Source organism: Phasianus colchicus, chromosome 1 (assembly GCF_987193195.1).
Source record: "Phasianus colchicus chromosome 1, bPhaCol1.hap1.1, whole genome shotgun sequence".
Classification (NCBI taxonomy): domain Eukaryota; kingdom Metazoa; phylum Chordata; class Aves; order Galliformes; family Phasianidae; genus Phasianus; species Phasianus colchicus.
In genome coordinates this window covers 69227207-69244222 of record NC_143436.1, presented here as the reverse complement: position 1 = coordinate 69244222, position 17016 = coordinate 69227207, and the positions used below count along the sequence as shown (strand labels likewise).

At 43.7% G+C, this 17016-nt stretch overlaps 1 protein-coding gene across 7 annotated transcripts in view; it reads right to left on the bottom strand.

Moving 5' to 3' along the window:
- The window catches only part of PPFIBP1 (PPFIB scaffold protein 1), a 104260-nt gene that overhangs the window by 63880 nt on the left and 23364 nt on the right, over nucleotides 1–17016 (bottom strand). For all 7 annotated transcript variants that reach the window (XM_090146817.1, XM_031597185.2, XM_031597187.2 and 4 more), the window contains exon 2: nucleotides 15602–15677. The gene's annotated coding sequence lies outside the window, so the exon portion shown is untranslated. The remainder of the gene's footprint in view (nucleotides 1–15601; nucleotides 15678–17016) is intronic.

Here is a 17016-nt window from a genome sequence, read left to right as displayed (position 1 = left end):
TCCCCTCCTGTTTGTAGGTTCCCTTTAGGTATTGAAAGGCTGCAATGAGGTCACCCCGCAGCCTTCTTTTCTCCAGGCTGAACAAGCCCAGCTCCCTCAGCCTGAAGTTTTGGGAACTTACCACACTGCAGCTTTATTCAGCTGTATCCAGTGATCTATGCTGGGCATGAGGTAATAATACTTAATCTCACGCTGCAGCAGCTTCATGCTTTGGTTTCCCTGTCAGACTTTACATAAACTTCTGAGTGATGGATGCTGAAATGCAGACAGACAATTGCTTGCCACCATGTAAAATTAAAACTATTGCAGCACAGTTCTATGAGTGCTGACTGGCTACACTCAAAATATTTTGGATGAATTAAGCAGTCTTAGTATTTTCATATAAATGTTCCCCTGAATGCTTATTCTCAAGATAAAACTTCAAAAACCTCTAGGGATCAGATACCCTTTCAATGCTACATTTCTTTGAAGTATTTTTCATTTGTATTTCAATGACACTTCAAAGTTTTCCCACTTACATACAAATTAAATCAGACATTTGATGCTAAAAGAAGGAGACAAAAAAAACTATTCCATACATTCCCAACCTTTGGTGGGGGGAAGAAGACTCAGTCTCAGAGAAAATCATATATTAACCGTATTCAGGTTTTCACTATAGCAGCTGCCCAAGAAGGATTTCTTCAGCTATCAAAGGTCATATGGAACCACACCACAGTACAAGTCCCAGTCCCTCCTCTGGCTGAGATCCTCGTCCCAAAAAGCAGCACAGGTTTAATCTGCAGGATGCAGTCTTGCTGACATCAAGGGGGGAGTTTGTAATTAATGGCAGTGCATGGCTCATGAAGGCCAATGGAGGAAGAAAACTGTTTATGGGGAAAACAAAGGTCCACTTGCACTGTCAAAGCTCTTACAAAGTTTAACACGTGTTAAAAAAAAACAAAACAAAACAGAAAGTAAACAAATCATGACGATTTCTCTTCATTCCCAAAAACCAGCAAGTTCCTTGGCAGCCACGTGAACATCTGGGGCCAAATCTCCAATGTTCACACATTGAAACTCAGGAGTTACCTGGAGATACGTCTTCTTCTCAAGCACTGAATAAGTTTTAAAAGGTTGATTATTGCTTTATATGTAGCAAATTGATAAAAACAAGTCTATGTTCCTGTATTTCCCTTTGTCAGGGCTACTACCCTCCTGCCTACTGAGTCTTCTGTAAGGGGACTGTTTGCAGTGAGGTTACATTTAGTTCTGAAGAACTGTGGACACTGCTTCCCCAGCCACAGGATTGGATGCTCCCTTGAACACCTTACCCTGATGAACACAGAGAAGGCACTTAATCCAGACTGGGCTTGCAAAAGATGGTGGTGATGCCAAGGTCCCAACTCTGATGTTCTTACTATATGATACAGGAAAAGTAAATCCAATATGATCAAAAATGTTTACTTCACATATACAGTTGTGAAGGACTGAAATACACTGGAAATACAGGGCTACTGAAAAAATACTATCGTTACTAAGTTTCTATCAAAAATTCCAAAAAGCAAGACCACAGAAAGCTCTAGTAACTTAAATGTTACAATATAAGAACTATCCTAGGGCAAAATTTTAAGGCCAGCCACTGCAACTGTGCTCTAAAGTTTGCAAAAGCTACATGCTCCTGCAATTCACTGTACAATTTAACTGTTTTCCTGAAGGAAACAGTCTCACTTGATCACTGAAGATAAATACCGTGTGCAAATAAGCTCCAACTTCAATAGTAAATCCTGCTGAAGTTGCTGGAAATCCACCTAACTATAAGGAGCTCTTGAATGCCTGCACCTAAGTACATGATTACCGCTGTTAAAGCCTTTACAAATAGAGTTCAATAACATTATTTTTTAGTAAGAAAAAAAATTCTTGTGATGGAACACACCTTACCTTATAAATCTAGCGGAGAGTTTCCTTCTATTTTCCTAAGATTTATTGCAATGCAATCTGAGTGGCAAATTCAGCTGGATAACATTCAACTTGTTGCCTTCGATGCTTGTTGATAGAAATACCAAAATAGTGCTTCCAAAATGGTAACAGTAACGTGCTCTATGCAACTATTCCTGCTGCTATTGGTCTTAAGCAGCAAATTATTTTCCGATCTCCCAACTTTTCCAACACTCTTTTTTCCACTACATTTTGAAATCTTCGACAGAAGCCTAACTCCTTGATGTAAGGAAGTGAGAGATGGAAAAAAAACTGGAAGAACTCAGAATTCAATGGGAAAAAAAAACAAAAACAAAAAGAAGCATCGTTCACATGACAGATACATGAGCAAGCTGTGATTCCCTCATTTTTCATCAACTCTTGAGAAATATTCAGAAGATAATCCACCTGCCCATACATTTAACAAGAAATGCTGGCAATCATCACTCCAGTTTATCTAAATTCTGGTTCAGCATCCAATGCCTAACCAAAGTTTCACAGATATGTACATTAACAGAATCCAGTAACTCAGCATGGTGATGACCACAACTCTGGAATTGGAAATATCTGAACCATGCAGCTGGCCTTTTAGATCTGCCTTTTGCTCTTTGATAACTTTTTTTTTTACAGTTCTAAATAGCAAGCTTTTGCTTCCTATAAATGTCTCAGGGATCATAAATGCATTCAGGCCTCTAACAATATTTTAATGAAATATCAGCTCTTGCTTCTCTATTTAACTTGCAGGCAAAAAAAAAAAAAAAAAAGCCATTTTAAGGAGATAATCTTAAGTAGCTTTCTGAGAAATGCCAAGAATACTGAACTGTCATTTCTATGTCCTCGTTTGTTGTTTTGTAGCATTTTTTTTTTTCCCTAGTAACCTATTTGTATGTCTTTAAAAGAAAGTGTAGGGCCATAGGAGACAAAGTAGCATGAAGAGATGTGCTGTATTTTACAGACTGTAAGATCTGAATCAGTAGTGTCAGCTAATTAAAAATCTTCAAAAAGTAGAGTTCTAATTGCCTGCATTGCATTATTGCATCTAAAAAAAGACACTGGGAAATAATGTGAACAAGACAGCTACTTAAATGCCATTCCATTTTCCTAAGCCAAGGATCCATTATCAGTGAAACAAATGCTGATAACTTGGGCACACTTCTGATGCATTTGTGCCCATTTTGAAGCTTCTGCAAATCTACTTAAACATTATTCAAGCAAAAGTTGCTTGTGATTTACAAAATCTTCTTTGTTTAAGAAGAAGAAACCTTAAACTGTTGTTTGTGCACTGTGATGCCAGCTTTGCTTCTCAATGCTAAAGCACAGTGGTCCAAGCACAAAACTTCCAAATTAAGTGGGGATAATGACTGAACATAATACAAACAGTCTGGCAACACAAATGTGTTATGATGTATATCTACACTAAGAATAATACACTGTTTTCCTAATTCCAGCTGTCTTACTAAAGAGAGCTAGCCTTGCTTAAGACAGGCATCAAAATGAAGGAAAAGCTTCATTAAAACAAACAGCTTAGACCACCCGAAAGGGCTCAAACTACAAGTCACCCATACGAGCTAGGAATCCTGTCACTTTGTCTGAACTGCTATTTTGATGGACTGAGTGAAGCACGTTTATCTGCCTGTGCAGTCATCCCTTAATGAGTTGCTATGGGAGAAGCGGCTGGAGGGCTGGACTAGATGATTTTAATGGTCTTTTCCAACCTTAATGACTCTTTGATTCTTTTCTATGAATTTCAGAGCAGCAAGGAGAAAGCAGGTGCTTTCTCATCCAACATGCACATTAAAACACAAAGGCACTAAAAAGACATCTTCATTGTCTCTGTGTCTCAAAGGTTCTCATATAAGGACTGTGGCCCAGCCCAGCACTTCTCTGTAAGACCTGACATGATCCCAAGAAATTGGTGGGGCTGGCAGCATCTGGCACCATGCAGCACTCCAAAGAGCCTTCTGCAAGCACCTAGAGACAGAACTAGGACCGTGTGTATTTCCTCTTCTACTGCAATGCAAGCAAGGCTCCACACTTGTTACAGATAACACACAAGACAGTAAGAGTGCTACTATCTTCACAGTGTGGATCATGGCATTATCTATAGCTATCATAATACACTGTAAATTATACACAACTTTTAGTAATGCAAAGCTCAGAACTGTCTCTGTATTTTGTGGTTGCAGGAATCAACAGATGTTGAGGACTAATCTGATAGCAGGAATATTGAAAGAGATGGCTCTACCATTACTCCTCTTTGTCATGTATGTACATGGTTTCTCATCATCACAAATATCTACATCAATGGTTTCTTCTGATGTAGCAAGTTATTGGGCTTCTTTTTCCCACCCTTCCCACAGGCAGTTAATGTCAGTAGTATTGTATCTACCTTCAGTAACAAAAGATTACTGCTATCTGACAACATCCCACTGAACAAGAAAGCATAACTTTAGCACCAGATCCTGGCAGCAAGAAAATCCTATGGCATGAGGCACAGGATCCTAATGAGCACTCACAGGTTCATGCAGAGTAAGCGATGCCAGTGACTGGTGCACATCGTTGCTCCTACTTCTCTTCCCAAAGCTCTGAGGCACAGCATAAAGCCTGGCAGAGGTCTTGCAAATAGGAACACAGCTGCATACCACAACTCTTTCTTTACACAGCGTGGGCCACACACATGAGATAGGCTATGAAGGAGTTCAAGATGCATGCAAAGGCAAAGCTGGCTACTCTACTCCTAAGATGCAAACTATAAGAGTATTAACATCTCAAAGTGTCAAACCTGCAAACAGCAACCAGTATGAAACTATTGTATTGACAGAGGTCAGAAGTAGAGGGAGGAAAGAAAAGGCAGCAATAACAGAAATCCATGCCAAGATCTTAGACAGAAAGCATCAAACCTGCAGAGAGGCTCCTAGGAGAACTTCGAAGCTCACAATCGCAGACCAGCTTTGCACTGTTGCTAGACTATTTGGGGGTTAGAACGCTGATAGTTAACAAGGCTATCTCCCAGATATCCAGTGATGTGGCAGAGTGACATCTCCCACCTGAAAGATTTTCATCCTGTGCTGTGAGCCTGGAATAGATACGAAGGGCACCAGAGCAGCCATAAGTGTTGGGATTTGTTTTGTTTTGTTTTTTGCTTTCCCCACAATACTGCAGCACCTGATGGGATGCTGAGCCTATTTTCCATCTGTATGTGGACAGAAGATGGCAGAGTGGTCCTGGCAGAATCCCTGGGGCTGCTTTACTACAGCTGCTGCCTGGTGAACCTTGGGTAGCATGACACCTGCAGCACATCAACTTCAACTGCTCAGCAGCAAGCCATGCAGGTACAGCAGCCAAAATGCCCTGGCACAGAGCCTTATCAGCACAGCTAACACTGGCTGCCCAGTCCCAGAACAGAATTCAACTTTCAAAATATTTTGAGCAGCTCCTTATCGAACAAAGTGGCTTTACACAAGCTCAACATTTTGCAGTGTTTATAATCCGTTCCCCTGAAATTAGATTGACAACTTAGCTGAACCACAGCCTGGAACAGAGATGATAATCTGTCCATTGGCACAGGATTTTTTCAGCAAAATCCAACCAGATCAGCAAGATGCATAAATCCGCATTTGATAATAAGCACACTCCTAATGCTACTGAAGCCAGTGGCACAGAGTACTTGCTTAACACTGAGTGCCTCTTCAACTGATTGATCAAAACAGGACCTCAAACTACAGATTAGGAGTTGGACTTGAAAATCCTAGTGGGTCCCATCTATCACAGGATTTTCTAGATTCTAGATCTTGCTGGCTTTGTGCAACTTGCAGGTGCTTTCAGTAACATCAGCACTCTGTTATAAGGTCCACAGTGAAATACTAGCTCTCCTTACCTTGAATGACTTCAGCCCAGCAGCCACCAGATGTGAGCTCTGTCACAAACTGAATGGGATCAAGTATCCACAAGCATCCTTTTCATTGTGGCTGCAGTCCTCCTTCCCTCTCCAATGAAAATGACTTTCTGAGCACAGCTACTGGTGTGTATGTGTTGGACACAAGGGAAATGCTGAAAACTCAAATAAAGTCTGCCATAAAGATACAATCAATAGTGATCTTGCTCCGGATTGCTCCAAGTGTGACATCATCACAAAAAGAGCAACTTCATCAGGATATTTCTAGGTAAAATAGACTTCAGTTTACATAGAACCTCTGTGACCACTTAGCTTGAGTCCATATAGAAAACACAACAAAAATTACTCAGAGATTCAGGGTAAACAAATGATGTTCTATGATATCTTTCTCCATGGGGAGCTATGCTGAGCCCGCACAAGGTAGAAAGCCAGGAAGCATCTCCACAGAAGCAATTGGGAGTCTTGGGAAAGCTCATCCCCTGCCCAGAAGACAGAGAATGACTCAGCTAAAAGTTAACAGCCTTCACAGCTGGTGGCAAGGAGCAAGAAGTTGGCTACTTATCCAACAATTTGCAAGTCAAGAAAGTTAGTTTCATTAGCTTACAGGTACTGGTTATTGTTAGGTACTGATTCTTTTCTTGTTACTATTTAAATAAACAGCGGTCAATTGTATAACAAAGCATTTTGTGATAAACATCCCAGCATCATGGCAACCTCCTCCAAGCATAGGACAATTGGCTTGGTTAAGTGAGGAAAGTGTTCCAAGTGTCCAAGATTCTTGGATGATGTCCACCTACCACAAAAAAGACGATTCTCCTCCCCAAATGTGCATCTTGGTTCTCATCAGTGCAACACGGCAAGGCTCTTAGGAACAACTTCATCTCCTACTGCTTCCTATACCTGAAATCAGTGTGCACTGAAATAATGAGGGGGAAAAAAATAAAAAAAAAAACCCGATGTTTCCCAACCTACGCCTTCTTTATAATTTCCAGAACAGGTATAACTGGTGGCAAGATAGAGGAGAACCAGGCCTCAGAGAAACCAAGGAGAAGAGAAAAATGTAGCAATTGTTGTACTATGACAACAAAACAGACAGAATTTTCTGGCTTTACTGTTATATTGAACACTAAGTGACTCAAATGAACTTGATCTCCCCTCATCAGACAAAGCTATTTGCTTCCCTGCTTTCATAAAGTAACTCAGATCTGTCTATGTTCTATTTTTAGTATCTAAATTAAGAATATTGCTCATAACCAGATTATATGGCATTTATTCTGAAGAGTAAGGGATACTGTTAGAGCTAAAAACTGAATATAAACACCCTGTGGATGTAAGCCATGACATTTATATACCGGATTAATAAGTACTAAGAGGAATTTCTGATGTAGGGCATATGACCCTCCCTTCATTTCAAAGGCAATTATTTTAATACCATGATTTCAAAGTGTGACGAGCCTTGGAAAATGCTTACAGACAGGCAGCTTTACCCAAAAAGCTCTCAAATTCCCCAAAAAACAATTTCAGGTGAATCTCCGGTTTTGAGATAAGAGAACACCTGGGAGTTTGTTTGTTTCAAATAAGGACGTGAGCATATGCTGGCAGGGAGATAAGCAGACCTGAGACAAATGTCAATTTTATGCTGTATGGATCTGAGCCTCCCTGAAACAAATTGGAAAGGCTCAAGGATGATCGATACAGACATCCTGTTTAGGCACATCTCTCACTGTAACCAGCATGACTCGTGTTGCCACAGCTGGGCCATGCCAACAGTGGAGTAGCTCCTTCCTGAGGTCCTGCAATCCAGCTGCAAACCACCAGTGGATTTCTGGAGTGGCCACATCCCTTGAAGCAGCCCTTGCCTTTCATACCTTGTCACCTATTCCTCAACACTGTTGAGGCACCTCAATCTGGAACCTACTGCCTTGGGAAACTCAAAGGGCCAGCTTATACTCTGACAGCAAAGCAGAAAACAATCAAGCTCCCACTAGTCAGACCCAGCCAGTATAACCCAGCCTTCCACACCCAGAAGGTGTCTGCACACCCGGGCCAGCCCTCCCAACCCAGGGCTGCCCAGCTGATGCCACGTGAAGGCCCATGCTGACAAGGGTCCCATGAACATCCCTTAGAACATATGTGAGGTAGTTTCCATAAACGTCCACTCATACCACTCAGATCTGCCATAAGGATCACCACCCGGCACAGAAACTCTAGCAGTTTCCCAGACTGGCCCTGAATCCTAGAGATAGGTTAGCCTAGGCATCCTACTCCAACAAGTACAACTGTAAGAAAGGCAGTAACAAGAAGCTAAGCTGTAATGCAGGACTTGTTCATGAGGGTGTGGGGATACGAACAGTTGGACATGGAAGAAGTTGCAATTTTAAACTCTTAACAGTTAAGAAAAACCCTGTGTTCACATACGTTATTTTAGAATGGAATTTCTTGGCTATGCAAGCAAAACAGGGCAGGCAGTAATCAAGTTCACTGTGGGGAACCTCATTGGCTCAGGTACCCACTGCCTCCCACTTCCCGGTGGCACCGGTTTACTGCCTCCTCCAACTCCCACTGCTTCTTTTGTTCTGTTCAAGCCTAATGTTCCACCTTGCCCACTCTTCCCACTTTGTTCATATTCCCTTGAGTGCCAGTGATATTTGCCATCAGCCCATGACATCCAACAGCTTCTCTTTGCTGCTTGGAAACAGTTTGGAAGAAATGTGAAAACAAAGAAACAAACAAAAAAAACCACCACCATCACCACCACCAGAAAAAAAAACTCATTTTCCTGCTTGACACAACCACAGCCTTTTGGGGTATCTGCACTAGAGGAGTATGGGGTAGAGAAGGAAGAAATATCTGGATAGTAAGGTAGCTCCCTCCCTCTTTTAATTTCAAATACCTGATCAACACACAGAGATACTGAAGTATCTCCAATAAATTCCTTGATGGGGGTTATCAGCAAGATCCCAGCAACTTGCTCTGGACACGTTCACAAAAACATTCACCCCTTCGAGGTGCAATACCTCAAAAAAATTACAAAACACACACACACACACACACAAAATTCAACCCACAAACAAAACAGTCCAAGGCAAACATGCAGCTCCCCACACAGATTCTTCTCTTGAGCTGTCAAAATCAAAGGCTAGGGAGAGAAGTGGTCAGATAACAAAGGAAAGACACGAAGGCAACATCAGGAGTGCACACACTGCAAGTGTAGCGTGAAAGTCTGCATACCAGCTGTTCTGCTTTTCCTGGTGCAAAATTCACATCCCAACCCAGCCCTGTGGTCTCCCAAGCAGCATGAGGGAAAAACATCCAGAATCAGAATAAGCCATGTTCAATTCCTCAAAAAAATTTTAAAAAAAATTAAAAAAAAAAACAGCTGACAAGTCATCAGGAATTCAGGTATCATGTGAAACAATGGATGAAATGAGAGCCCTGCAAGCATGCTGTGGCACAAGACAGCTCTTCGCAGAGCCAGAAGAAAGCATGCAGAAATGAGGTAGTGGAGGTACAGGCTGAATCCAGAGCTGCCCAGGTCACCAGCCCAGTGATCTGCAGGAGTCGCTACAAGCACACTCCACCACACGTGTGATTTTAGAAGTTGAAAACAGAAACGCAAACTTCCCTTCTAGCAAAGAAAAAAAATACTGGTTGTGGTACCTGGATGCTGCAATCTGTTGCTGAAAATCCCATCTAAGGCATCAGGATATGTCTGTCCTACCCGTCCAAAACAGAAAACAAAATACATGCATGGGGTTAAAGCTCAAGTCCCTAAAAGGGCTTGGCAATGTTTTGCATTCCCAGATAGCGCATGGCTGAAGACAGCTGCATTCCTCATCGCCTTTACTAGCAAGGCATGCCTAGAATAAAGTTGCTTGAAGTCATGCAAGCATTTCGCCAGAAAGTTTATCAAATAAGGATCTGAACCCAGCCAGAAGGTGAACAGGCAGCATCTGAGAACCTGTAGAGAAGCAGTCCAGAAATATTCCAAAGATTAAGAAATTCTTCATGTGATTTCTGCTCTTATGCACCACGCCAATTAATCAACAAGTAGGCTATCTGTCCTCCTCAGCAGGGCTAAACTTCTCTAATGCAGCTCAGAACTCTGAAGCACTTTTTTCTAGATTTCATTAAAAAAAGAAAAATCATGGAAAAAAAAAAGGAGTTTTAATCAAATGCAAAGCAGTAGTCATCAACATTGCTGCAACTGGCTGAGGTGGTTGCTGAGCTGCTCTCCATCGTATTTGAAAAGTCATGGCTGTCAGGTGAGGTCTCGGATGACTGGAAGAAGGGTCACATTACTCCCATTTACAAGAAAGGGAGCAAGGAGGACACAGGGAACTACAGGCCGGTGAGTCTCACCTCTGTGCCTGGGAAGATCATGGAACAGATCATCCTGGATGACATGCTTGACCACATCAGGAATGAGCATGTGATCCGAGACAGCCAGCATGGCTTCACCAGAAGAAGGTCATGCTTGACCAATCTGGTGGCCTTTTATGATGGAGTGACGGCATTGGCAGACTAAGGGAAAGTGGCCAATGTCATCTACCTGGACTTGAGCAAGGCCTTTGACACAGTCCCCCACCACATCCTTATCTCCAAATTGGAGGGATGTGGATTTGATGGGTGGGCCACCTTATGAATAAGGAATTGGTTGATAGGCCACAGACAGAGGGTGGGCATCAATGGCTCTATGACCAGGTGCAGGCCGGAAATGAGCAGTGTCCACCAGGGGTCTGTCTTGGGACCGGTGCTCTTTAACATCTTTATCAATGACACTGGTGATGGAATCGAGTGCACCCTCAGCAAGTTTGCTGACAACACGAAGCTGAGTTGTGCGGTTGACACGGTTGAAGGAAGGGATGCCATTCAGAGGGACCTCGAGAGGCTATAAAGGTGGGTCCGGGTGAACCTGATGAGGTTCAACACAGCAAAGTGCAGAGTTTTGCACTTGGGCCGGAGGAATCCCAGGCATCCCTACAGACTGGAAGGAGTGGTCCTTGAGAGCAGCCCTCAAGGAGGAGAGGAGAAGGACCTGGGGGTCTTGATAGATGAAAAACTTAATATGAGCCAGCAGTGTGCCCCTGTGGCTCGGAAAGCAAATGGTATCCTGGGCTCCATCAGAAGAGGGATGGCCAGCAGGGACAGGAAGGTGATTGTCCCTCTCTACTCTGCTCTTGTGAGGCCCCATCTGGAGTACTGCATCCAGGTCTGGAGCCCCCAGCACAAGAAAGACAGGGAGCTGTTGGAGAGAGTCCAGAGGAGATGAGTCCAGAGGAGCACCTCCCCTATGAAGACAGGCTGAGGGAGCTGGGCTTGTTCAGCCTGTAGAAGAGAAGGCTGTGGGGTGACCTCATTGCAGCCTTTCAGTACCTAAAGGGAGCCTAAAAACAGGAGGGGAATCAACTCTTTGAAAGGGTAGATAACAGCAGGACAAGGCGAAATGGTTTTAAGTTGAGGGAGGGGAGATTTAGGTTGGACGTCAGGGGGAAATTCTTTACAGAGAGAGTGGTGAGGTACTGGAACAGGCTGCCCAGAGAGGTTGTGGATGCCCCATCCCTGGAGGTGTTCAAGGCCAGATTACATGGGGTCCTGGGCAGCCTGGTCTAGTATTAAATGGGAAGGTTGGTGGCCCTGCATGTGGCAGGGGGGTTGGAGATTCATGATCCTTGAGGTCCCTTCCAACCCTGGCAATTCTGTGATTCTGTAACATCCCAGACACTACTTAGAGCCAACAACAGGAGGGTAAAAACAAGAATCCTGCTGTGGCAAATGATGGGGGACACGATAAAGATAACTCCTGTGCAGTAACACAGTTCCCATTTAGACACATCTCTTTTCCCATGCCAGCCTCCGCTGCCAAAGAAGAGGAAAAAATACAGAAACATCAACAACTTCATTTAGTTAACAAAGCTTAGGCAAGATCATTCACGATAAACATCTCTTCCTTTCCCTTTGTTGTTGACGGGAATCAAACACGATTTTTTCCTACTTTTTTCTTCATTTAAACAAGGAGGTGTGGTGCTCCTCCAGTAGTAGTCAGGGAGCCAGAATCTCAGGGCGATAATTTGACACTTCTCACGGTCTAAGGTCCCTTGACTTGTGGTTCATTTTCCCCTCTGTAAAATGGGGCAAATAAAAAACTACTACACAATGATATAGAAATTGTTTAATTCAGAGCTGTATCATTTTTTGAAGATGCAAATAAAGTGCCAAGTATTATTACCAGATGATGCAACGATAGATTTCCTCCCTCAAGCTACTTAAGGAAAGAAAAAAGCCATGCAAGCAGACAGCCCTATTTCTAATGAGATGCAGTAGTCAGAAAGTGGGACATCTTAAAACAGATTGGACAATCTTCTTCCAGCTCAGAAAGATTATTCTCAACACATAAACCTCACAGGATTATATATTTACAAAATGAAACATATCAGTCGACCAGGTTTCTGCAGACAAAATAAGCTTGCCTAAATAAACAGGGAAAATATACATTCTCAGTTTTGAAGAAATCAAGAAGAGTTTTTCTGAGAAGCAAGGGAAGAAATGGAATTAGATTTGAAAGCTTTGTGAGGGATGAATTTTTATTTTCTGAATATAAAGCAACTGTCAGGACTGGGAAAGTCAAATAAGGAAAAAAGAGCGGGAGGAAAAGCAGGAAAAGGCTCTGTGCAGCAGAGAGGTCACATGTGAGATAAACAGGGCAGTAAGCTAATATGTACGGATAAACACAGCTCCCTTTCTCTCCGTACAGACTTTTATGTGTATTACAGAGCTGCCTTCAGCATTGTGGGTGAACATAATGTGAAGCTATGTTAACGTGCAAACCACATTGCATAAAACATCAGAGGAAAAGCATAGGGACATGCATACTGCTTTCTGTAAGCTGCAATATTCCCTCTTGGAAGAAAGGGATGGAAAAAACCCAAACATAAAAACCCTGCCCCTTTCCCCCCCACCGCATGCCAAGGGTGACACACTTCTTCCCCTCTGGCCCAAAGTTCATTTCTCCTACGAAGGGCTTAAAGGGGGAGGTGTCATTCACACAAGAGAAATGTTAACTTGAAAATAAATGAGCAGATTCATGGCTTTAACCCTTCTTGAACCTAGCAGCAAATCACAGCAAAAACAACCTTCCTTCACAGCATCCCCATGTCATTCAGTGCCCTGGCACTGCTTGGGCAGCACAATGGGGTTGAACAAGGCTGAATTTGAGGAGGGGGCAACTTCTCCTGCCAATCAGGAGCTTTATCTTGCATTGCACTCTTGACCACAGGGTAGTCCCAGGTAACACACAAGTGACACCGCTACCCTAAACATCCTGCAGCTGTCCCCATATTGTACTTTGCCCCAGTGTCTGGCCACAATGGACCTCAAGCCCCAGGCAAGCACACTCCAAACCCCTGCCTCCCCACCCCACCCATGGCCAGTGCCACACCTCCCATAAGCATGCAGAGGGGCCACAAGCTCCAAGAAACACTCAGCACTATTTTGAGCATATCTGAGTTTAGCACAACTACTAAAAGCCTAAGAGAAGCTGTACGGGGGCTGTACCCACAGGACAAGCCACAGGCACTACTAAATGCAATGATGAGATGTACAAACAGGGTAACAGGAAGCCTTTGTGCTCATCTGCCCAACTGGGAGCAGCAGACAGCAGCTCGTAACATAGCCCACTGCTGAGTCAGAGGCAGCGACTTCTGGCCATCACACTAGGAGAGGCTTTTATTTACTTATTTGATGGTGAAAGCAAGTAGCAGGAGAAATCACTTCCAGCCTTCCAGACAGACTGCTGAGGAAAATGGGCCTAACTCAAGCAGAAAGCCTCCTAACAGCAGAGATACACTGGTATCAGGCTGTGGGAACAGAGAGAGGATCCAGCACCCACAGATGCCAACTAGGAGGGATCTGAGCACGTGTTTCCTCCTGGAGCAATGTGGAAGAGAAGGCAGATTTAGCTCCCAGCTCTTCTGACTATTCCTAGGGAATGAAAAGCAGCACATCTGGAAAGCAAGGATCCAGAGATTTCCAATGAAGGCAAGACATCTGCACAGTCATGCCAGCAGACTGAAAATCCCCAAACACACATCCAACAGAAAGTGGAGGCCAGCCAACGTCAGACTTTCAATGACGTTTTTATAGTCACGACCCATTCAAATCCAGCTGGAGTGCCTGTCCAGCTGGAATGTAATCCCCACAACTCTGATATGCAATAAAACTGAAGAAATGGGACCCACTTAGGAGGACAATAGGTGATAACTGCTCTTGGAGCCAGCAGGCCACTGATTAAGAGTGTGAGGAATAAAAGCTTTTGGTGCCAGACTTTAAGGTTCCTGACAAACAAAGAACATCACTCACTTCTTTCCAGGCCCCTGGGCAGCCTATGGATCCCACAGAGAGCTCACACATAGTGATTTAGAGTGGGAAGGGTTGGAGGCCCAAAAAGAGGGACTGTAGCAGGGGGAAGGAGAGGAAGAGAAGGGAAATAGCATCCTGAACAAGACACAGCCCAATCTCCAGGCAGGCCTGGGGATGCAGCATGGCACTGTGGAGCAGCAATGACCAAAGCCAGCTTTGGAGCTTGATCACACCAGCAGTCCCAGGCAGTAGATGTGCACTTTCTGCTCTCTCCAAAGAGAAAGTCTCTGGGGACACGGCAAACAAATCCTTGAGGCACAGGCTGTTAAACACAGCAGTAAACAGCAGCCACCACTGACAGTCTCAGCCCCATGAGTGTGCAGCACACCATGGGGCGCAGGTGAATGGGAGGGCTGCACAGCAACAAAAAACAACAAAAAGCACACACACAAAAAGGTCTCAGCTGAAGTGGGGAGCAGCCTGATGAAGCAGTTGAGAAGAAGCACAACAGGGCTGTGGAGCAGAAGCTGGTTGGTGCATCCCAGTCATGGCATGCAAAGCTGAAGTGTGGGTGCAGCAACTCAACCCAGCTCTCCAAGCAAAGAGCCTGCTGGAATTTAGAAGCCTCAAGTCCTTCACATACCATAATATCCCAAACTAAGTAGATAGGAGATAACCACCCCCAAAAACAAGACCGGTTCTGGCTCTGATATGCACTACGCTACTTGGATCAAATCAGTCTAGACCAAATGCAAAACACCACACCTTGAAGTCTACTAAACTGGGCTATTTCCAACAGCTAATGCAACAGATAGTCTATTCTGTCAAGAGTGGTTTTCACATAAACTTAAATTTGCCCCAGTGATCTGAAAGCCCTGGGCAGTTTCTCTACACGTTGCCACAGACCTGTCGAGTTAGATTAACTGCAGACACACAGCACTGCCACACCACAGAGGCGTGACAAGTGTAGCGAGGCCCATCCTGAAGCACTGGCACCACTTTTTGAGTCCACAGTGTGTCACAAGAATGACTCCAGTGGTCATTTCCTTTTTATCTCCTGGATAACCAAAATATACCCAATTATACTGCCACAGTCCATATGTTAACTCCTAAGCTGCTGTCTTTAAAATGGAGAAAGCCTCCCTCAACCTAACCAGCAGTTCAGAATGCATAAGTGATGGCGTCCTTTAAAAGACGTCAAATAAATGGATTTTCACACAAGCAGACGCAGCATGACATTCATCTACAGCTCCTGCAGGAAGCTGTAATGCAGTGTAATTTTACCAACATTTGAACTAAAAGCCTAAAGGAGCTGTTGCGTAAGGTATCAAGCGAAAACCAGAGGATATGTTGACATCAATAGTGAGGAGTAAGCCGTTGGCTTAGGTTACTCACCCAGGGGAGCAAACTCAATGCTGATCTCCGCCGTTACGCTTGAGCCAATTCCACTGATCCATATAAGCTTCTGACACTGGAAAGAGAGAAAGAAAGAGTTTAATTAATCGCTACAAAGTCTGAGGAGACTTAACAGTGAAATCTTATAAAAGTTTATGATGAAGTGACATGGGATACAGGAAGCACAGTGGATGACGTATGTAACAGCATTTAAAAAAACAACAACAACAAAAAAACGTGCCAAGAGATTAAAGGATGACAGTTGATGTACAAATAGGAAATGAGCTTACTTATTCTTAACAATTCCCAGCAACATCCTCACTCAGTAATTTCTGCATTAAGTGGTCAGATTTGTGCCTGCACCCAACAGACCACAACTATTCAACACAAAGCAAGGAAGGTGAATGACACCTTGAAACGATTCCTTCTCACTACTGTGACCCGCAGAACTGCCAGCCCAGCACCCCACAAGGCTAAACGACCAGAGCTCTGAGTGTGAAGAGGTGAACAGAAGCCAGTGAAGGTCAGAGCAGAAGAGGGCACCAAAACAATCCTACAGCTCTTTCCCATCATCACAGAGGATACTCCCATCTAAAGACTTTGGTCAAAATAAATGCTATTTGGTGTAGGAAGCTTGACAAAATTGTTCTGGGATAAAGTTCTACATGAACTTCAGAAATGCAAGGGGAAGTTTGGGAATAAAACTGGAAAGATTAAAAAATTCCAAACCTAGGCAATTACACAAGCCTCCATTAAGGTATAAAAAACTAACTCCCATATGAGTGCTCAGTGAAATACAGCTGGTAGGACTGAAGCAATGAGGAATGCTGCAGAAAGGTATTGTGCATCACTCTGCAGGAAGGTCAGTAACCTTCTAGTTATGACCTCGGTGTACTACTGGGACGCTGCCCTGGCAGGCTGAGACGCTGCTCATGGAACAACAGTTGTGCCAAGAGCAAGAGCAGATACTGGCAAGCTGAGAGAAGCTCAGACAAGCAAGCAACATGATCAGAATGCAAACACTTGACTCAAAAATATTAAGGGCTAAAGAAACAGACTATCTAGTTGACCTGAGACAACAAACACTGACCGCAAATATCCAGAAGGTGTGAGCTAAAACAGAGAGAATTCAGCCCACTTATGACACATGGTAATAGGGCACAAAAACAAAGATGCAATCTCAGGTCTAAATACTGAAAACGTAGGATTGTCTTGGGGCATACACAGGATGTTGAAGGGAGGTTGTGGTAAGGTGGGTTTCAGCCTCCTCTCCCATGTAACTAGCGAGAGAACTAGAGGGAATGGCCTCAAGATGTGCCAGGGGAGATTCAGGAAACACGTTTCTCCAAAAGAGTGGTCAGGCACTGGAATGGGCTGCCCAGCGACGTGGTGGAGTCACTAACCCTGGAGGTGTT